Source organism: Rhinolophus sinicus, linkage group LG01 (genome assembly GCF_036562045.2).
Source record: "Rhinolophus sinicus isolate RSC01 linkage group LG01, ASM3656204v1, whole genome shotgun sequence".
Classification (NCBI taxonomy): domain Eukaryota; kingdom Metazoa; phylum Chordata; class Mammalia; order Chiroptera; family Rhinolophidae; genus Rhinolophus; species Rhinolophus sinicus.
Genome location: NC_133751.1, coordinates 184,453,211 through 184,476,483, shown reverse-complemented (window position 1 = coordinate 184,476,483; position 23,273 = coordinate 184,453,211). Strand labels below are relative to the sequence as shown.

Here is a 23,273-nt window from a genome sequence, read left to right as displayed (position 1 = left end):
AAATAACAGAAACTCCCCTTTGAGCTCATAGACGGGGTGTAAGGACGTGTCTACAGGAAAATAAGGACTCTTTTGCTGTAACTTTATGACACATCTTTTCACTTATCTCCTACAATTGACTCGTTCTGTAATGGGAGTATACATAGTTGGTTCTCCAAGATGAGAATTAGATTGTATTGTGAAATTATTACTGTATTTCATGGATTCTGAGATGTACGATTTTTTTCTCATTTTGTCAATTCTGAAATCAGGAGCCATATCAAAATTACCATCAACTGGGCAACAATTGTGACTGGCATCCAAACTTTCAGAATGGGGCCAGCTACTGCCAAGGAAATCCCGGAGGTAATAAGAAACACTGCATCACCAATGTGCTTAATGGCACAGAGCATGATGTGGGGTGGAAAAATGTGGACATTGATGACAGTGGTTCAGATATAAAAACAAAACCACAGATTGCAAAACCGTAGTATGGTTAGCAAAGCAGACTAACTATACAAACTATGCAAAGCAAACTGGGTTTAAAGTGTTTTAACCAGCTTGTTCAGACCTATTTGTTCCAAGATAAGACCACTGTTTTCCAGCAACTCATCTCATTACAAATTCTGACCTATCACAGCCCAGCCCTCACTTACTATCTTCTGCCCCAAACCACCCTGGGATATAAAGAAGATCTATCCGCAAACTTCCCTAAACTACAGCTCTTCCCTGGCTCCTCTTTTGAAAACACCGCTGAGACTCCATCAAGGTGGCACTTTCTCTCTCTCAGCAAATTTAACAAACCCTGTTTTGTGTGATCAGCACTTTTCCCTGGTGGTCTTGGTACAGAACTGTGATAATTCAAAAAGAAATTCAGTATAATCAAGCTCTAATGCTGCCAAGTTCTAGGAGTACATTTAAGTATTTAACTTATATTTCCCTTTTAATATATGCACAAGAGTGATATATGGTAAAATACATCTCTAGTAAGTTTGAAAGAACTTCTGCGAAAGTGTCAAATGAGAAGCTGCAAGTAAAAAGCATTGTGTTATAGTTTATTGACATCAATTTTTCTTTCTTAGTGACACATAAAATAATGGTGTATCATTCAACGGCTGGCATTCTGCATTTGATAGAATATGGTAACAATAGCCAGCTCATCATGAGCCATGAACTGTGCTAAGTGCTTTACCCACACTAACTCATTTAATTCTCATAGCCTTGCTAGGAGCTAAGTCCTATGCTTGCCCTCATTTTGTAGATGTACAAACTGAGGCATGGCGCAGGTCCATGGTAGCCTTGAGTGTGATACCTAATACCTGATGGAGGAGTTAGGGCTCAGGTCCAGGTACTATGCCTCTGCTAAGCTAGGATAGGAGGGGAGAAATGGTGCTTGTAGCACTATTTTCTTAACTGGTAGAAAGCATTAATTAGAATGATAGTGCTTGCACAAGCCACGTACTAAATCTTGGGATTTGGGCTTTTATGGGTAATACATTAACCAGTGCTTTGGCACTCCTGGAAGTGAAATTGTTTTCCCCAAGTATCTAAGAAAAGGTGCATTCTGTATCTAAAATATTTGTCAGCTTATTTTTTGCTTTTTTTTCCAAAAAAGAGAGACCGTTGGTGTTCAAAGTCATATTTCAGGGTTAAAAAACAAGCAACCAAATGAAAACAAACCCAGCACTTGGGTCATCCATTTAAGTCACTGCTTGACAGCTGTTCTGGGAATGGCTGTTGCCACGGGTTACTGCAGAGCACTCAGCATCTCAACCTTACCCATCACTTCCAGGCTGGGCTCCTGTCTCTCTGGAGAGATGACCCTTCCTTCCTTTCCTCACCCCACCCCCACCTTGGTGGTTCATATGAACAATTTTTTTTTCCTTTAAAAGAGAAATGAAATAATAACATGCTGAAAATTCCCTAGATGTAGCCTAGGGTATTCTCTGCCTGTGATGCTTTCGTTGCCCTCTGTTTTTCCTTGTAGATCACAGCATCAGCACTGTTCTTTCTATAAACCTCAACACAATGGGTTCCAACCTGCTGCCTTTTGCAGGTGAGGCCATCGTCCGACATTATCCATCAGTGAAATGTACCAATCTAGATGTCAGGCAATTAATATATTTTTAATTGGATTCAGGATTTTGTTGTCTTTGCTCTTGCTTTCTTTTCTTTCTCTTTCAAACCCTCCCCTCACATCCAATCATCACAGTCACATATTCCTACTGACCAAGAGATCTGACCAAGATGCACTGATTTTCCTTCTGCCACCTACTTCCCACCCATCACACATTGAAGGGTTCAGAAATCCATTAAAATGTCATTTCACCCCTACTTTTATATTTTAGGGAAGGGGGAGTAAGGCAGAACATCCTACTTAGGTAGTGATATTTATTGGAAATATACATGCAAAATACCAGCACTACATACAATCTACTAGGCTAACTGTAGTTAAAGTTTATGATTATAGAAAATCGTCAAAATCATGAAACATATTTGTCATCTACTACACTTAACAAAATAAAAAAGATAATTTGTTGGAAGTACTTTGAGTTTCTTACAAGAAATTTAGCATATTAACATTCCTTGGGTTCAGGTATTAGCTAATGTTTAAGAATCATAGCTTCCACGGATGCTCTGAATCAAATCAAGTCTTGTCAAATATGCTGTTGGCCTCTCTGACATTTATAAAAAGGAATTTGCTGCCCATTACATTTCTTTTTCTTCGCCTTTTCTTCCCATCACCTGCTCCCCAACCATTACTTTCTAGTCAGCACATGCCCCCTTTCTATGGCCTGCTTATAGATTATTAAGAAAAAAGATGTAAACTCATAGAGAGGATTAAGGTAGACACAGCTGGTGTCAACAAAAACAGAGAGAGATGAAAGAGTATTGAGCAGGTCTGAATGGACAGCCCAGGGGCTGTCTTGTGACTCATCCTTGACCTTTACCCTCCCAAATCATGCCCAAGGCAAGTAAACAGCTTTTCAAAGCAGACTACCTCTGGGACTCTTGCTACATTTTCTTTTTAATCTCTTTGTAAAGTGGTCAAAAATAAATGTCCCTATGAAAAGAAGTACTACAGTACTCACAAAAGTTGAATTTGAAATGAAATAGAATCACTCTGTTACGTATTTATCACACAGAGGGTCCTAAATTGCTTATCGGTGTATTTCAAATAAAAAGGAAAGGAAACAATCTTCAATGAGTGTTTTAAACATCTCTGCACCATTGAAAATGGTTAGATGGGTCTTTGAAAATATTGCCTGGAGGCCTTATGGGTGATTTAATTTTTTTTCTTTGTATTTTTCAGATTACCTATAATAAGCACACATTACTTTCATAATCCACAAAAAGACTTTCAACAGAAATGGAATTACAGTACAAATTTTTAAACTATGAATACACCACCCCCAGAGTTGTTTTTATAAATTGAATGAAATAAAGAAAGCAGCTTCTTAAAGATGAATTCTTTAATAATGTAGATAAATTGTCATATATCTAAGAAATATTATCTAATATAAAAAGACGCATTAAAGATGAACTGTAATGTTTCTTAGTTACAAGATAAAGATTATATCCCAAACCAAACAACTCTCCCTTTGTGCATCACTCAGCCCAAAGAGAAAAAGGATATTTTTCTACCTGAGGTTTGCAAGTTATAACCAATTTTTGTAATTAGATACACTCAGCTGTGTGAAAAGAAACATGAGACCCCAACTCATTTAACCTATAAAATTCAGTCACTACTGGCCAACAAATGGGGCTTTTGGAACAGTGCACTCCAGAATGATATGGGGGCGGAGATCTGTAATCACCCCTCCTTCTCATTTTCAGGGATTTCTTTTTTGTTATTCTGACAGTACTTCTTCCTTTATTTAAGGTCCTGATACATCAAATATTGAAAATATGGATATGGTAGTTAAACTAGGGTCAATCCAGAGAGATGAGGAAACAATCCTGTTCTCACGTTGTATGTAAATAATTTCCATCATATATCCAAGGAAGTACACACTGGCAGGGAAAACCTGCCCAAACAAAACAATGAATTTATTTCAGTTAAAGCAAACTTGAGAAATCTAATAGAGAAATGTGTTCCAAGTGCTGGTTACAGTAAATCCTAAACATCCAGCTTTTTACAGACTTGCAAATCAAATTGCTTTATGGTTAGAGGAGCATTTAATACAGTGTGACCAGTTTAAAGTTAACATTTTGTATTCGGGATGATTAATGACACCATATTGTATTTCAATTACTACACGATACTTCTCTGTAATAAACGATGGCAATAATATCCACATTAAGTCAATAAAAAGCATCTTCAAAGTATGATGTATAAGTGCCATTATTACAGTATAAGTTGATCACATCACACAATGAATTATCAACAGGGTAACAAGAAATCTGTATACCAGAGCATACATTTTCATCTTAGTGCACAGGGATTTTGGCAGATTACCCTCATTAATATTAATAGTGGCCAAATGAGGATCTCCACACACATTAGCGAGAGAACTGCTCCTTCTTCCTCCAGCCCAGCTACACTCCACTCTCCTCCTTTTTGTAGGTTCAAGTATGAGAAACCAGCTTACTTCTCAGCACTCCAGTCTAAAAGGAAAGAGATGTGACAAGTCACTTAACGATTTATGTTCTGGAAAACCAATACTTGGGGAAAACAAGTCCCAAATAATAGGCATTTATTTTCCTAAAGAGGGGCTGTCCACTTGAGGGAGGGAGTTTGGGCACCAGGAAACTTGGAAAAGCTTCTGGATGATAAATCTGTGGCTTTTAAAATGGTTCTGAGTGGTGCCTGTTTGCAGAAGTCATTGATGGGCCAAAGAACTGAGAGAGAGAAGGTAGGGAAGGTGGGTGGTTTCTGTCCCCCCATCTGCTCTCCTGTTCCTCCCCACATGGTTTCAGCTGAGTCGGTAATCATGAAAGAAGGACTGAAGGAGAGACACACTCAGAGCGATGCATGGCCACTGCCTTTATGACACCAGAGAACAGCAAATTTGGAGCTGCCCCCGCCTAGAGGAGTGGCTGCAGGAGGGAATGAGTATCAGATGAAAGAGGGAGGTGCCCATGTGCAGGGACAGGGATGTTTGTCAGTAAAGCTGTCCCCTGCACGCTTGAGTAGACAGGCAATTGTCTTGCATTGCTGTGACAGCGATGCACAAATATGATCTGCAGACTAGGGAGGACAACATGATCTTCTTCTTCTACCACTTTAACAAATCTGCTTTTCTAAATAAAACTCTCTTTTGAAGACCTCATGACACCAGGTAATTGTCAGTCATTATTGTAGAACCCAACGACTTTTTAAATAACCTTAGATGCAGTCCCTAAAATTGGTCATTAGAAGGAAGTGGAGTCACTGGTGTGAATGATTGACATCAGGATAAGAGGCCCTGTTTACTCCAATACCACCCTACGTCATCAAGGAAGAATTCCAAAACGGGGAGAGACATTTGAGAACAACGGCAAGGCCCAATGCCGGTAAAGCAGCAACATGAGATGAGTACAGATTCCAGAATATAGTTAAATTAAACCTACAACAAATCAAAATATTCTGAGAAATCTGAGTTCACTGCATACGAATGGCTTTGCCATGTGACTCTGTATAGCCCGCAAAACAAAACAACAACAAAAAACGTGATTCCCTGGACCCTAATCCTACACCTACCTATATGTGCTTTCAAGTTGCAAGCAAGTTGTCAGATGACTGAGCATGCTGACCTCCTGGGGCTCCGTTCCTCACGTTGCAGTAGAGGTGACGCCCGTCATCCGAGATGCAATCCACCAGGTGTGGAGGTGCTCACACACTTCGTAGCTTCATATTTCATACGTAAGTGTTTTCTTAGTCTGTGAGTTTTCTCTTCGTCTGATTTGTAATTCTGAACTCCTCCCCGCAAGTTTTAAAAAGCAAAAGTTGTTTTGTTTCTTTATAAATTGATGTCAAAACTCCTTTGGTGGCAAAACCTGACCTGAACTGATAAGAGGCTATTTACTGGCTCTATTTAATCCCACTTAGTGTGATTTGCTGTAGAAATATTACTGCACTCAAATTAATTTAATGTATCAAAAATTCTGAATTCTAAAACACATCCACACATCTAAGGCTAAAGGATTCTGAGAGGAGACTGTGATGATGATGGAGATGATGATGAAAGTGATAATAGTTCCAACACTTACCTCTCATCAGCTTGCTTCTTTTTCCTGTTCATGATATTTGGTTCCTGGCTTTTGTCATCATTATCTCCCAGTGACCTTCCTGTCTTGTTCCTTTGCTGCTATTGTGACGCAGTTTCTAAGAACAACCTACCCCCACTTTCTTTTGGTTCCTGCTACGGCTCTGCACACCCCTGGTTTTGATTTGGTTTATCCTCTGGTGCTCTGGGCCCAGCTGTCAGTGGCTCCTGGGAATGAGGAACTTAACTTTCTATTTGTCAAATGGATTAGGACAATGACAGTGTTGTTCAATTTGGCTGGGAAAAACAGATGACTTGCTTAGTGAGGATGGAAGAAAACATGGAGGATGAGGACCATTCATCTCCTTATAAAATAGAGTCCATTCACACACTGGTACCTTATTTATTTCTTATTCATTATGATTCATTGTATACAAAAAGGCTCCAGCCAAACAACATGCTTTGTGGGATGAATTCCATGATCAGAAACAAGAATACTGTGGGAGGCCCATGGATGTCGTCTAGAACGGGGTTCCTTCCTTTTGGTCCCTCAACATGTGAGGTGGGCTATGCCTCCTTGGTTTGTGCCCCATGAGATGAAGATTCTCTCTCTCCCCATTGACATATGGCCATAGCCCAAAGAACACTTTCCCTGTTTCGGGGACCTGCCTCAGGCATCTGGAAGAAGCCTCCTCTGCCTTGAGGCTGGGCCTCTGCCTGAGACAGTTGCCATTTACCCCAGTTACTACCAACCCAGCATCGAGGACACTGAAATCTTCTCAGTCCTTTCTGCGTCCAAGTTCACAGTGTTTAAAGACGTTTTCTTCCATCATTTATCAATCTAGGTATTCATGTAAGAAGTGTGTGTTTTGGATTGCATCCAAAAGCAATTAGTTACTAATGAATCAAGAGGCTTTGTTTTAAGACAATTTTACCTGTAAGGTGGTCCCTTGGCTTGGAAACAAGAGACATCCTCACTTAACTACAAACATAAGACGTAAATATATACAAGAAGAAGTTCAAGAGTGGCAGTATGTATTTTGTCATATAAATCACATGGGAAGTAGGTGTCAACTACAGGGTTTGGGGGAGATGGAGACTCGTTTGGGTTGAAGTATCAAGAAAATATGTACGAAGGATGATGGATTTGAAGTAGACCTTAAAATCTACATACATATGGATGATGGAGATGGGACAGAGATGAAGGGGAAAGGAAGGGTATGAGCAGTGAACAGTAATGAAATGGAGGCAGGATGAGTAGGTAACCTAAGGTCTGATAGTAAAAGGCCTTGAATGAGAGGCCTACGTGTTTGGTATTTGTCTTATACTCTGGGGGTCTGGGTTTGGAAGAGAAGCTGTCCTTGTTGCTGCTTTATTTTGTGAAAGAAACTTGAAATAGGTATATTGAGCTTAGTAAAGAGGGAAGACCGTGGTTATGCAAAATAGTTTAAAATTACTTAAGCACTTTGCACGTATTATCTTGATTATTTTAACAACCCGAGAGGTAGTTACTTATTGTTATAGCTATTTTTCAGATGAGGCTTGGAAATGTTAAGTAATTGGTCCAAGGTCTCACACCTAGTAGGTGGCTGGTCTAGAATTTGAACCCAGATTTTTTTTCCACCCAGAGTTGAATTCTTATCTACTTGATGATAAGCCAATGATTGCAGTAATTCAGTTGTTAAGTTATAATGATGGCTATTAAAGTGGTAGCAGTGGGAATGGAAATGAAGGTGAAGGTGAGAGGTACTGTAAAGGAATATTGTAAGATATTGTAAAGGAAGTATCCACAGACCGAGTGACTGAGTGTGGGTGGCCAGGTGAGGACAAGGCAAAGATTTGGTTTCATTGCTTCAAAGCCTGGATGTTTAGGACAATTGTGGTAACATCAATTGAGAAAAAGTTAGTTAGGAGAAAGCCTTGCTTTGGAGAGAGGTTATGAATTATTAATGAAGCCACAATCAACTGGCCTCCAGTTCTTTCTTCTTCTGTCTTCTTCCTCTGTCTTCACTATCTCTCCCGCTTATTACCAGCATCTCTGCAAGGCAGTAAAATGCTCCTTTTGGTGCTATGCGGAGTCCTGTAAGATAAGGCTTATATAATGTGCGAGAGGGTGAGGGGAGAGTGGGGAGAGGATGGGAAATTAGTATTTAATGAGGATCCTCAATAGAACTTATTCTTAGGCCTCAGGGTTTATGGTGAGTAGATTTCACTGTAAAAACACTATTATACTTACTTTGCCCCATTCTCTCAGTAATGGCAGTGGGCCCACAGTGCAGTTATAGGACCAAATCACAGTCGGCATTTAAAATTCATGATCTTGCTGCTGTATGGCAGAACAATATAAATGGAAAGGCACAGGCCCTATACCATCTTGTGGTCTTTATAAGGGGGAAATTAGCGGCACTCTGATTCAAGAAGTGCTATGACAGGCCTAGGGCTGTGGTGGTACTAATATAGCCGTCACTGGAATGCTAAGAGGTGGCCTGCTGTGTTAACAGCTGTCATTTGGTGCCATACTCACATAACTGAAGGGTTATGGGCCAATAAAAAAGAAAAAAAAAGATGCTGCTCTTCTCCTTCCATTATCAGATGCAAGAGCAAGCACTTTGGAAAGCAAGCCACCTTGTTTCCTGCTAAAATATGCCCATCAAAGTGGCCAGTTTCTGTGGTGAAAGACACTTTGTAAACACGTCCAGTTCGGCATTTCTTGGCCGAGGCAGTGAGTCCTGCTAGAGTTCTTGTCCTTAGAGCCGAGTACGGGGCCAGCGGGGGAAGCTAACTCAGAATGGAGCCACTTGAACATCTGAGTCAGGACGATGGCCAAGGTGATTCTGAGAGGCAATGCAAATGCCGGAGAAAGTCCCGGTGCTGACAAGTTGTTGATGCTCACTGCGCCTCATTCTTAGGAAGAAATACCTCATAGGGTTGGTGTAAACGTTAAAAGGAGTCTATCCATAAATCACACATAGGAACAAAGGACACACTGTAAAACTTTGCTGTCATTATTCTACTAACAGGTAAGATCAATGTTGTGTGCCTTGCTATACCTACAGCCTTTAGAGAAGCATCTGACACATAGTAGGTACTCAAGAAATATTTATTCCGTACATGATTAAATTAATGAATGCAAAATGGAATTAGAAGAGATTAGATCTAGTCCTGGGGGCCAAGGAAGATTTAGATTTTGTTAGCTCAGTCCTCTAATCAGCATCACGTGGCAACAAAAGTACAAAACAACAAGAGCACCACAATATTTAGGGGTTAGGAGCATCTGTCATATCATCTCCCCCACTGGAAATGAGAAAAGTGGGGTTCCTAAAAGTTAGGTAACATCGTGTGAGGTAACTCATTGAGCAGACTAAATGGGTATTAGAATTTAGGCTATTTGATTCCTTAAGGACTTCATAAGCCTGGGTGGAACTACCCCAGAAGTGATTTGAACTTAGTCTTTTTTTGTAGGAAACCACCTTTGTATAGTTTTCAACATGGAAGAGGGAAACACAGTGGAAAAAGGACTGTCTCTTTTTTGAAGCTAAGTAGCTAATACAAAATGGAATCTTTGTAATGTTTGTGATGTGAGTCTGCATTTCCGCTCTGGTTCCGGGCTTTGGATTTGGACATGGGTTGGGATCCCCACTCTGTAATTTGTAATCTCCGTGGCTTTGGGCAGGTCATGTGACCTCTCTGAGCCTCAGCATACCTCTTCCATGAGGTTAGTCATACAGACTCAAAAGGTCATCACGAGGAGGATTAAATAAGATGATGTAACTAGAGGATTTAGCATAGGCCTGGCAGGAACTAAGCTCTCAATAAAGCAGCAGTCCTTACTGTGAATCATGATGGTTCTTTCTATGGAATGTCTCACTTCACTACCCCTTTTTGTTTGTGGGGTTTTACTATGTTAATTATAAACCCTAGACTTCCTGTTGCTCTAACACCTCTTTTTCTTTCCTCTTCAAGCCCTTCTTCATATAACTGCTAGCTTTGTTAAATATTCTTCTAAATTGTCCATTAGTCCTGATTTCCCATTTCAATACCAAATCTAGACCTTCTCATCTATTTTTCAAAGCCTTACTTTGCCTCTCCTACCCCTTTCTCATGATTCTTCTCGAAGTATAATTTTCCATGGGCCCATTTCTGCTCTGTGGTCCCGACTTCTCAGGTTCACATAACCTGAGAAGTCGGGACCACAATCCTCATGTTTCAAGGCATGGCTGAAGTTCCAACTCTTCCAAGAAACCTCTGATTATTCCAGTACCCATTGAGTTACTATGAATTCTGACACTGCTTTTGCAACCTATTAGGATAGTGCTGGATTTTCACTGCAATGGGTGCCCATCAACTGTGGCTGAAAGTAAATTGCTATAAAATTATAAACGAAATCTTATATTTGGTGATTGTATCTGATCAAGAATTTTACCAAATGTATTAGTCTAATTCTAATTGTTCATATCGGTACAGTAATATGTTGGTAAATTATACAGAGCAATATAGTAAATATATGCATGAATTTCTGTAAAGTAGGCACAGATGAATACTTGACATTAATTTGCTAAAACAAGACCAAGTTATTTTAAAGGATTCATTTTTCTTATCAAAATATTCATGTGCAAATGTGCAAAAATGCACAGGGATGTTTTGGGTAGCATTGTTTAAGATACCAAAATATTGAAAACACTCTAAATATATGTCAATAAGCTTGAAGTTATGATACATCTATACACAGAATACCATGCATTAATGGACATAAACAAAATGGATCTTTATGCATTGAAAAGGAAAGATATCTTTGGTATCTTATGTATAAAAGACAAGCTGCAGAGTAGTACATATGACAAAATTTTTGTAAAACAAACACATATTTCAGATACAGTTCATGTTCCTCTATGGATAGAAAAAAATTTAGATACACACTAAACTGTTAAAGGTGCTTATCTTTGAGGAGTTAGATATTAATACTGGAAACGGATTGGGGTAGCTAGAAGAATAGTTATTATGTGTTTTCAGTATCTATGCAACAATAAAAATCTGTCTTCCATGTCATATGTTTAGTCCAAAGCACAAGCCAATTATAGTATGTATTTAAAATTTTACATAAAACCTTGTGCTTGTTTCCTAATAATGTTAGGGTTTTTAAAATATATATAATGCATTTGGCTGAAAGAACTGATTTTTTTTTTCTCAGTATTTTCTCCCAGCAATGAGTGTCACTCATATTGCCTTCTTAAACCTCAAAGCTGCATTCAGGTTTGACATTATTCCTCTCAAAAACCAAAAGTAAGAGTCCTCAAATTTCAGGTACACATTAAGGAAATCATAGGTTATGATATTTTAAAAATATGTCACATTCTGAATGGCTTTTGTGCTCACCAGTCAGGATGGATGCTGGCTGGTATGCCAGACGGGGGCATCCTGGCAGAACACCAGCCCTGGCCTTAGTTTGTGAATTGGCAGAAGGCAGTCTCTTGAATCTGTTCTTCACATTTGTCTTCTTGTGCTTGATCTCTCCCTTCTCTCACCCACCCCAGAATCAGGGGCCATTTTGAAGGAGACTATTCATAGGTAGAGCGGAAGAGACAGTGGTTATTTGCTTTGGACAAGACGATAGAAGGTGTGATGGGGATGATGGTGGAGTGGAAAGAGTGTGAGCTTTGGAGCAGACAGATTTGGGTCTGAGTTTTGGCTGCATCATTTCCTGGTAGTGTCACCTGCGCAAGATGGGTAATCTCTCGGGGCTGCTGTTTCTTTATGTGTAAAATGATGATGTTAATCTCTACCTCACAGAACCTTTCTTAAGGGAAAATGAGGCAACCTCTGAAGTGCCTGCGCCATTGTTGGTATTTCTAAATGTCAGTAATTCCCTCTCTCTTCCCTTTTCCCCAGTCGTCCTTCCCACATGCCCTTGATTTACTCTAAGAATGTCAGGTTCTGGTCTTTTCAGCATCCGCTGGGGAAGCCACTCTTTCCCCTGCCATGTACTACCTAACTGACTTACTGCTCAGTGCCAGGTCATATGCCCATTGTGTCACTGTACTAAAGCAATGATGAGCGAGGTACAGGTGTTTATTAGGCAGCTTTGAATGTATAATCATCCAACAGTCCAGAGTGCAGAATATACCTGCCTAGCAAAATAGCCGTAATTACACATGGGTTCACATGAGTCAGTCTCACCTCTTCTAACTCTATCAGAAGCAACTTGAGAGCAGAAGCCAACAATTCTCCGACATCGACAATAATACCTTGCACAATTACAAGTCCGTTTTCCAGAGATTCGTTGACTGACTGGCATCGCCCCAGGGGTAGCAGGGCTTCTTCAGGTGTGGAGAAAGCAGCTTTCCAACTGGTTAACAGGGCTCGATAAGAAATAAAGCCCAAATCTGACTGTTGGAGCTTAATTACACTTTATAAGCAAACACAGCTACACCTACATCATTGCAAATTGGAGAAAATCTTCCATCTGTAGCTATTCTTCATTTTCTCCTTGGCTTTGAAGCGGCTCATTAGCATAATGGAAATGACTTCAGGCAAGCTTTGATAGCCTGAGAGCACAGGCCGACATCTCTGAGCTCCAAAATGTACCTGGACAAGCCCTGAAAGCATGAAGGAAAGCTTTGGAGAAGGCAATTGAGAAACCTCCCGGCGAGACATTGTCTGTGGATCACTGGCCCTGCATCACATAAAGGCCCCATCTGAGCCATTACAGCCTATTGTGTCAATGTGTTTTCTGGGAGGCTGTCATCCATAGATCACAGTTGGCAGTGAAGGTAATGCCTCCACGGGCACTGTTACTATTTCCCATCGGTGAATTCTATTAGAGGTACATGGGTTACTGCTACTGGAGTTCATATTAACTCGGTCAAAGGGATGGTGATTGATTCTGTGGAATTTTGTGAATACACACAAAATACATTTCATACTGTCATCTGGGTTTTGTATTGCACTTCCATGATCCCTGCTACATGGGAAATCCAATATCATCTACTCGAATTGCTTCAGAGAAAGAAAGAAAAAAAAATTCCCATGCCATTTTAAAGCTGAAATACCTGCCCATTTTCTTTCTTCTCCAGTCACAAAAGATTTAGACCTAACTATAATCCATTGACTTCTCTTCTGACCTAACAACTTGATCTTATGGGAAGGACATTTATTGAATGTCCACTGTGTACCAAGAAATAGCAGTGGACACTACAGGATGATACTCAGAAATTAATACACTAGGTTTGTGCCCACAGGGAATTTATAGTAGTTAGAAGCTCTCATAAAATGATTAAAGAATATAATTACAAAACAAATAACAGGAAGTGCCAAGTTAACACACAGTTGTGTGGCATACATAGTGCATTAGCGATATTGTTGAAATAATGAATGGATCCCGAATCTTACGAAACACTGAAAAAGATAGATATTCATAGGGGCCCTTTATGAGAAAGAGTATCTGTGGTCTAATTTTACAGTCTAATAGTCATTTATAGTCTAATTTATTGACATTTTAATTTCTAAAGTTTGTGAGACTTTCTGTTCCTTGAAATTGGTTTTGTATATTTTGGGCTTCTGGGCCAGGAAAAACACCAAGTTTAGGAGTAACCTTAGAAATTGTCTTAGAAGATTTGAATTTTGGATTAGACGCTGAAAGTGAAGGACCTGGGGGTAGTGATTTTAGTGAGGACCAACCTTCCCACATGCTCACAGCAGAAAACGATAGCATGAGGTCTCCATTTCCTTCCTGAGTGGAAGTTGCTCAATGCAGGGAGAGCCAGAGCTAGAATAATCGTGTTATTTGCAGTGGACTTTTGTCATTGGTGCGTGAGCCATTCCTTTAACATGACATCCTGAAATGCACTTCAACATAGTCTGCGTTCAGCACCTCAACAGCCTGAAACCATGTGTGTACACAGAGGTACTTGGTGGTCCTCCGACCCCACGTCTGGACTCCTGAAGGAGAAGCAGGTGCTCTTAGGGCATCACCATTTCTGTGGTCAATGGCCCACTGAGTGGGCCAAAGGTCTCATTCATTATGGAAATTCCTTTGTTTCCATGACTTTTCTATCTGAAGATCTTCAAAATGGCAACAACACTGGAGGGTTCCTTAGATTGAGGTCTCCATTCTGAAGATGGCGTGATGATCTGGATGTACAAAGTTCCTCCTAATTCCTTCCTAAAAACTCTTACAATGTCCATTGAGTTTGTACCTTCCCTTAATTTCCAAATTCCCCCGGTTGTTTGGGTTCTCTTAGATGGATGGATGGATGGATGGATGGATGGATGGATGGATGGATGGATGGATGGATAGATAGAGCCTCTTATATGTTTATTCTATTTCATCTCTCTTTGGTCCAATCCTACTAAAACCAGGTGGTAATGCAACAATCCTCAAGTATAGAGACCATCATGTTACTCCTCTGATCAAGAATTCCTTACACTTACATTATTAACAGGTCCCAGTTTTCACTCTAACATTAAGGTCCCTCATAAATTCCCTCTCACTGCAACTAAACCCTTACATCAATCCCTCTCTTTAATCACCAGCATTTCTCCTTCCGTTGTACTCTCTGCTATCTCCTAAGTAAAGTCTATTCCTTTCTCTTCTGTGATTTTTCCATGAGATTTCCCACTGTTCAAAAGCCCATTCTCTTCTTTCTTCCCAGCCACACCCTTCAAAGCATAGGTTTTTTTTCGATTATAAATTGAATGAGGTTTAAAGAACTAGCTAGGCATGTAGGCACCTTGTTTCCATGGGACAGTGGTTCCACAGCATGACAGGAGTCCCAGATTGGGCAAGAATGGCGCACAAGATCCACCCCCCCGCCCCTTTGCAGGGAGCCAGCATTGGCCAAATGCAGACATTAGTTCTCAGGGCTGAGAAGGAATAGGGAATACTTGCCTCGGGAAGACTGAAAGCTGAGAACTATGAGCACAGGAGCAATTTAAGTTAGAAAATACAGGGAAAGCTGAGGTTCAAACCCCAGAAAGACCACATCCCAACAACCAGTTCTGAGATCAGAGATCACACAGCTGAGAGCTCAGAGCAAGGCAAGAGTGATTCGGTAACAAAGAGCCCCTGGGAGTTTGTAGCTTCTTTTAGTGGAGGTGAGGGGGCTGTGGGTTGGCAGATATGTGGTATGGGAGGAACCCCTGTCCCCTCCCAGATGCAGTGACAGGCTCCCTTTCACTCTCTTACCCTTTGGGGCTGAGAGTGCTCCCTTGACATAGACAAGTCTTTAGTCTAGGGCAGGTAAGCATGTGTAATAGGGTTTAGTACACCAAGACAATAAGGGAGCTTAGCTCTACGACAGTAAGGGCTGGATTTGTCTTGTTCACCATTATGTCCTCAGATCCAGCAGGGTGTCTGGTATCATTCCCAACGGGTCTATAGTTATTGATAAGTTTCTTGAAAAAATTAAACAATATATGGAAAGGTGCTATGGGCTGAGTGTTTGTGTCCCCCCAAAAGTCATATGTTGAAGCCTGAATTCCCAATACGATGCTATTTGGAGATGGGGCTTTTGGGAGGTAATTAGGCTTGGATGAGCTCGTGGGGGTGGAGCTCCCATGATGGGACTGATACCCTAATATAGGGAAGAAGAGGCCAGATCCCTCTCTCTCTCTCTCCCTCCCCATTTCTCTTCCATGTGAGGATATAGTAAGAAGACAGCTGTCTACAAACCAGGAAGCAGGCTTTTAATAGACACCAGATCTGCCAGTGCCCTGATCTTGAACTTCCCACCTTCCAGAATTGTGAGAAAAATGTTTGTGGTTTAAGGCATCTAGTCTATGGTATTTTTGTTATATCTCCATGAACCGACTGAGACCACATGGCTTAGCCCAAAGTGAATCACATATGGTAGTCCCCCCTTATCCATGGGGGATATGTTCCAAGACCCCCAAGTGGATGCCTGAAACCACAGATAGTACTGAACCCTATACATACTATGTTTTTTCTTATATGCACATACCTATAATAACATTTAATTTATAAAAAAGGCACAGTAAGAGATTAAGAAAAATAACCAATAATAAAGTAGAACAATTATAACAATATACTATAATAAAAGTTATATGAATGTGGCATCTCTCTCCCTCTCTCAAAATATACTATACTCACCCTTCTTGTGATGATGTGAGATGATACGATACTTTGTTGAGAACTTTTCACTTTTTCACTTAAAGGAAGCACTTTACAACTTCTCTTCGGTGTATCTTAATTGCCAGCATCACTACTCTTGGACTTTGGGGCCAGTGTTAAGTAAAATAAGGGTTCTTTGAACACAAGCACTGATACCTTGACAGTTGATCTGATAACAGAGACAGCAGAGAGCATATACAGCATGGATACCCTGGACCAGGGATGATTCGTGGTCCAGGTGGGATGGGGTGGGACCGCCCAAGATTTCATCGCACTACTCAGAACGTCAAACTATTTAAAACGTCTGCATTGTTTTACTTCTGGAATTTCCCATTTAATATTTTTGGACTGCAGTTGATCCTGCGTAACAGAAATTGTAGAAAGCGGAACCATGGATAAGGGGAACTACTATATATTGAGTCTGGTTTAATGATACTAATTAATTAGTGAACAGATCTAACTTGAAATCTTACCTCCACATTTCAATGAGGGGTAACATTTTTGCAATAATGTGATAAATATATTCCTGCAAAATAAAATGTGCTCTGCAAAAGCCCACACCAAAAATAGCAGCACTTTTGGGAAAAATAAGATTGAGGTAGACCAATTAACACTGAGGCAATATTGTAAACAGAGTACCAATAAAACAATAATTTCAATTCCAGAATTTTATAAATCAAAGTCACGCTAATTTTTCTTAGTAACTATATACTATAGTACATATAAAACTTTAAAAAATGAAGGTGGCTTAATAAAAGGAATGTTAAAGGAAGTATCAAGTCTGCAGGTGATGGAGACAAGACCAGAACACAAAAGATTGCAGAAAACTATGAGAAGGTCACATTTTAGACAGAACAGGGTGAACAGAACAATATAATATTCCTCTGTGACTTGCTGCATTGAGCTAGGCCAATGTACTCTGCGTTCAGCTGCCTTTACTACTGGGGGACCAAAAAATCATATACACATTTTAAGAGATGTTATCTATGGATTACTTTTCAAAGTTGAATTATGTAGCAATGTGTAGTGTGACATTCGCTCAAAAGATGGTGTTAATCAAATGAATGCTTGCGTCACTCATTGTATTACAATTTTAATATAGTTTTTTCCTTTCTTAAAATGTGTATACAGTTTTTTGTCACCCTCTGTATATGACACAAAGCATTAATGTGCGGGCAGAAAACTTGGTGTGAATCAATGTGTTATTTATGTTCTATTAACATATTTTTCTTATGAACCAATCATAGATGAGCTCTTTTATATTCTCGAAATATGTTTAGAAACAGAACAGACTAGCTTTATACATTTTAAATAAGAGTGTCTAGAGAATTATTCCTCTTACATATCATGAGTTTTATGTTAAAGAAGGTTCATGGTGGCTCACAGAAGTCTTTTGCGTGGCCTATGCAGTATTTTAAAAAGTTTTGAATTGATGTATCCAACATTTAAACATTCAGAGATTTTATATAAAAATGTGAATCTGCTGTTCCTTCTTCCCACATGGTAATAATTCAGTGGCCTGGTTAGTGGCTTCCTCCGTTTAGAGAGTGGCTCTGTTCACTTGTTACCTGCGTGATCCTTGGGTCGGCAAGACTGGTCATATTTTCTGTTCTCCAAGGCTCCGCTCATGTGTAGGTATATTCATAAGTTGGATATTTGTAACTTAGGGAATGCCTATATTTTATTTATATCCATAATCCTTTTGTAGACTTCTCATTACCTCAAAATGCACTTTTTAATTTAAAAGTAACCCAGATCCATACTAAACGGGTCAGAGGTAAATGAAGTAAATGAATGCCAGAAATAGAAAAAGAAATAATGAGTTTTATGGGCAAATCAAACATTACCCTCCTAATTATCACAGTTAGGTGCTTAAGGAAGATCTGTTGATCACCTTTGAGTAGTGAGTATTTTAGTGCATTCTTTTAAATTTAATTTGATTTGATTGCTGTGGTTCTTGTAGAAAGACAAGTGTATATAATGTCAATGTAATTTTATTAGTTCCCTCCCACATAATTGCTTTAAAATAAGCTAATTCTTTGATGCTACACCTTGAGGTTCTATCATTATGATTATAAACATACACAGAACATAAACCTTTAATTACAGTGTGACCACTATTATTTTTCTGTTGATCTTGTTATTGAGATGAAATCAATACACTTTTATATGTTAGCGTTTTAGGTTTCAAACAAGATGAAGAACACTTCTCTATATTAATCTAGAAAATAAAATAGGTAATAGTCTATTCCTCAATATAATTTTTATGTCTAAAATGGTTTGGTTTTGAATTTGGCATTTCTTCACATCTGTTTCTCATGGTGTGCAACACCACCCACCCACCAACACCCAACAGAATGAATAATTAAGAGTCCCATTTCTGTGTTGGACCATGGAAGGGTTTGTATTCTCTTTAAGCCTTACCTAAAACAGAGAGTTCATATTCCTTGCCTCGCATATGATGGATGTGTGTTCACTGCATCAAATTCACCTTGTCCTGTTCCAGCAATGATGGACAGCCTTCATTTAAGATCAGTAAGTTAAAGGCAGATTGTTCTAAGAATGGCCACCGTTCCTTATCAGGACATAGATGGTCTATAGAATTTATACAATTCACAACCTTAGTTATAGTGTTTTAAACAAAGAGTAGAAAGAGATCATAAAAGTACAAATATATAAAATATTAATGTAAGAGGTTCTTTTCTCCTTATGATTTTACTTGGTTCAAAAGATTATCAACACCAATTGTGAGCACTCATCAGGCACAAGATAATTAAGTGGATTATAACTGAATTTTTACAAGTCGTTGTTTATGTAACATCCTACCTGACCTATGAGCTCAATTTACTATTCCTTTTGGTGTTATTGCTAATTAGTTGTGTTTTCAGGGTCAGAAATAGTCGATGTATTTTTTGTCCCTGTCCTTCCATCACGCAAGTATTATAGAGATACATATTTTTACAAATATGTCAAAGACCTTGTGATTTTCCACCTCCCAGCCTTTCTGATATCACAGAATATTTCCACAGAAAGTAAAGTGATGTCAGAAATAGAAGATCAAGTGTATTTCCCAGAAATAATATCGCCCACCTTCTAAGCATCATCTGCTTCTGCATCGACTGATGTTGTCTCAGACCATCTATACAAATGTTTCTTTTTTAGCTTTTATCTCTGAGTTCTTAAGTCAATAGGAAACTACTTTATACAAATTTCCCTTCCCCCAAATAGATGCTTATTTTATATTTTTTAAAGCTCCAAATTCTCATGGCTTCTAACAAGGATTTCTACTCTCACCTTTGGTAATTTTATTCTTGATTACAGAGTAAGTTGTTGAATCGATATTTGAATTGCCTCTATTTTTACCTGCAAAAACACTTGAAAAAAATTATTATCAAGGAATTTCCAGTTAGGAAGGAAGCCTATAAGTGTGCACAGGACGCTGCTCACTACTGCACGTCTTCACGGCCCTGGGACACGGCAGATATTGTCAGTGACCATGAAATAACAGTGAGCCCCAGGCTGCTGACATGTCATCCACTGTGGAATGAGCACTGGATGGGGGATTAGGAGAACTGTCCAGAACTTTGCAATATAAATATTTAGTCCCCACCTCTTGCCACAAATCGTTTGAGACTCCTTACAACAATAATAAAGCCATAAATGGAGCTAATAAGCCAGGACAAACGACTCGAGAATCTGAAATGTGCTAAGCCTGGAGTCAACATAGCTGCTATTAATGAGCTTGAAGCCAGAAAGGCAGGGTTACAGTCCAGGCTCTGTCCCTAACATACAGGTCACCTTGAGCGAGGTGACACATCTCTCTGGGCTGTGACTTCCTCAGCTAGAAAAGTATTATTAGATTATTGCTGAAATATCATCCAGGTTTACAGTTCCAGGTTTCTCGGATGGGGGGGCATTCATCATTCAGCTAAACATAAAGAAAACTTTGGTTTTAGGGCTGAGAGACTATCTTGCAGGACCAGCAAGTTACCTTACAGATAGGGGTACTGTTGATCAGATGCAGACCGGGTAAGAGAATGCAGCAATGTCTCTACTGGGGGTGGAGAAGGGCCTCAAGCTGACCATGCTTTCATTTCCATGGGGACAGCATATAAAAACCAGTATCTATCCTCTGCTTTGCTCTGATCTGCAAAGTCTCCTGTCAACTTGGGAAACAACCAATTTTTCAGATTTATTTATTCATTCACTTACATGTAAATATTTGACTTATTTCATTTACAGGAACATTGTAGTTTTTACGTGATATATAATTTTACATAACAGAGGTATTTTAGGCAATACAGGAGACAGAAAGTAAAAACAAACCGAGCAGAGAAAAACCACACTAAATCCATGACCCAGAAATCCTAATCATTGATTGCTCAGGGAAAGCTACTTTAAAAAACAATAGGTAAATAGAAATGTTTTTATAACACTGGGCCATGTTATACCTACTGTTTTAAATGTAAAAATTGATTTTAATTTAACTCAAATAAAAATAAACTGAAGCGAAACAGAAGGAGTTGCTGAGCTTAAAATAAATGCTTGCTCCCAAATATTGGACAGGGGAGACCTTTGCCTTAATGTATTCCACACATTTATGTTCACTTACAGAAGGTACAGAGACCAAATATTTAATGCTGAACTCAGTCTCATCCCTTTGTTATTTTCTTCTACCGTTATGTATAAGTGCAACATATGGCCATACCTTAGAGTGTAATTCCCGTTCAAGTTGAATATTTGGTCAATGATAGCATGGCAATAGGTACTGCCTAGCCAACAGAAAAGAAGAAAAGTCCATATGTTTATGTTTAATGTGTGATCCTCAGGGAGTTTCTAGAGAGACGATATGGTGGGCCTGAGTATAAGCAGGGCATGGTATGTGCTCCTTTGCGTGCATAACATTATTTACGTTTTAGAACTGGAGAGAGGCAGGATGATCAAACAGATGTATGAAGGGAACCCAAGGAGCTGCCCCCCACTCCCACACCCCACTCACTAATTCAGTGGTTTCCAAAGCAGAGAAAATGCAGGATAATCCACGAGAAGAAAACGAATTTTAAATTCATCCTTACAAACATCTCTATTTTGGGTGTATGCTTTATAATGTATGTAGTACTGCAGTAGTACAAGTATATCATTTACAAAGAAATGAATAAAAAGATATATTTTCAGCGTGACTGCTTAAATTTTCCTTAGAGGTGGGCATGCCCAGGCAAGACTTAGAGACTCCAGCATTAAATGGTGGAAGCAGAGCCGGCTTTCGTTCGAGACTTTGTCTCTCCATTTGTAAACTGAAGCTGTTCTTCCCTCCCTTTCTGCCCTCTCCCTTCCAGAGAAGTTGGACGTCTGGAGAGAACATGTTGCCCTAAAGAGCAAAAATTTCATAAACATTCTGCATTAACTGGGGTGATTTAATTCAGATTAAAAAATTGTTTTATTGCACTTAGTTCATATGTTAATGGTCTCCATTTCCTATGTTTAATTCATGTTTGTGGGCATTCTCCCAAATATATATTCTGAATTAAATTAAGAAGCCAAAAAAAGAAAAAAAGTCTAGGAGAAGCTTTTCACTATACCTGACAGATTCATATTAAATTCCTGTGTCTTAATATATGATTAAAGGCGAATAACATAAATGGACTCTGAATTTCTCCCATGTAGCTCATTTATGAGAGTACCTCAGGTTGCTAAGAATTTGCCTCTTGTTGGCTATTAGAACACTTACTAGAATATTTATTAGTTATTAACACAGAAAGTGTGTTTGCACGTGTGTATGCATGTGCTGAAAGAAATGTAGCTCTCTATCTACTTATTATCGGGGCTAAGTTAGATTGTAATGTGTTATATGTGATTAAAAACCATTTAAATCCAAGAGTGAATTGAGGTGAGACTCAGAAGAGGGCTAATTGACTGACGGGGCGAAAAAGGAGAGAACCACATTGCCTTGTGTATCTTGCATTTCTGGGATTCTGAGACGCAATCGCCTAGTAAATCCAAGCTGCAGAGCTTTTTATGCCCAACACTGTGCTATATTAGTTTGCTAAGGCTGCCATACAAAGTACCACAGACTGGGTGGCTAGAACAACAGAAATTAATTTTCTCACAGTTCTGGAGGCTGGATTTCTGAGATCAACGTACCAGCAGGGTTGCTTTCTTCTAAGGCCTCTCTCTTTGGATTGTAGATGATCACTTTCTCCCTGTGTCTTCTTAGAGTCTTTCATCTGAGTGTGTCTGTGTCCTAATCTCCTCTTCTTACAATGTATAAGGACAGACCAGTCATATGGGGTTAGATTCCACCTTAGTGACTTCATTTTAACTCTCATTTTATCTCTTTAAAGACCCTATCTTCAAATACAGGCATTCTGAGATACTGGGACTTAGGACTTCAACAGATGAACTTGGGGGTGGGGGCGGGAGGGTGGGGGGTGGGGGGAAGCACAATTCAACCCATAAGTAGTAACATTCCCCAGAGTGATGGCTACACATTCATCCCAACGGCATTCCAGCTAAGCTACAACTAAATTCATACTGGACAGTAGCTTTCTTTGGCCAAGACTATCTTTATACACCATTGTGAAATGCTTTATTGTGTAGCTGTTAAATAAAGTTTGTTGCTTTCCGTGCCAGAGGTGGCTAAAGAAATGAATGAAATGTTTCCTGTGCCTTTTCTGTAATGACAGAAGGAGAGAAAAAAAAAAAAAAAATGGGGGCCATTAGTACTGTCAATTACTATTATAAGGTATTTAGGAGTGCAAATTTTAATCACATTTGTAGATTTCATTTTCATGGAAAGAATTCAATTTAGATAGTAACATAAATTTGGTTTGTTTTCCTCCTGATTCAATTCCAAAGGGATCTGAACTTGAGCTCCTCAGAATATAGAGAAGAGGGTCAACATAGAATTCATTTGCTAAGCTGTCACATAAGATTCTCTTGCTAACATTTGCAGTATTTTCCTTGGCTGACCAAGCACTTTT

The 23,273-nt window shown here is 39.3% G+C and overlaps 1 long non-coding RNA gene across 3 annotated transcripts in view; it reads left to right on the top strand.

Annotated features, from left to right (window-relative positions):
• Positions 1-23,273, top strand: part of LOC109445030 (uncharacterized) — a 282,305-nt gene that overhangs the window by 257,939 nt on the left and 1,093 nt on the right. The window lies entirely within an intron of this gene.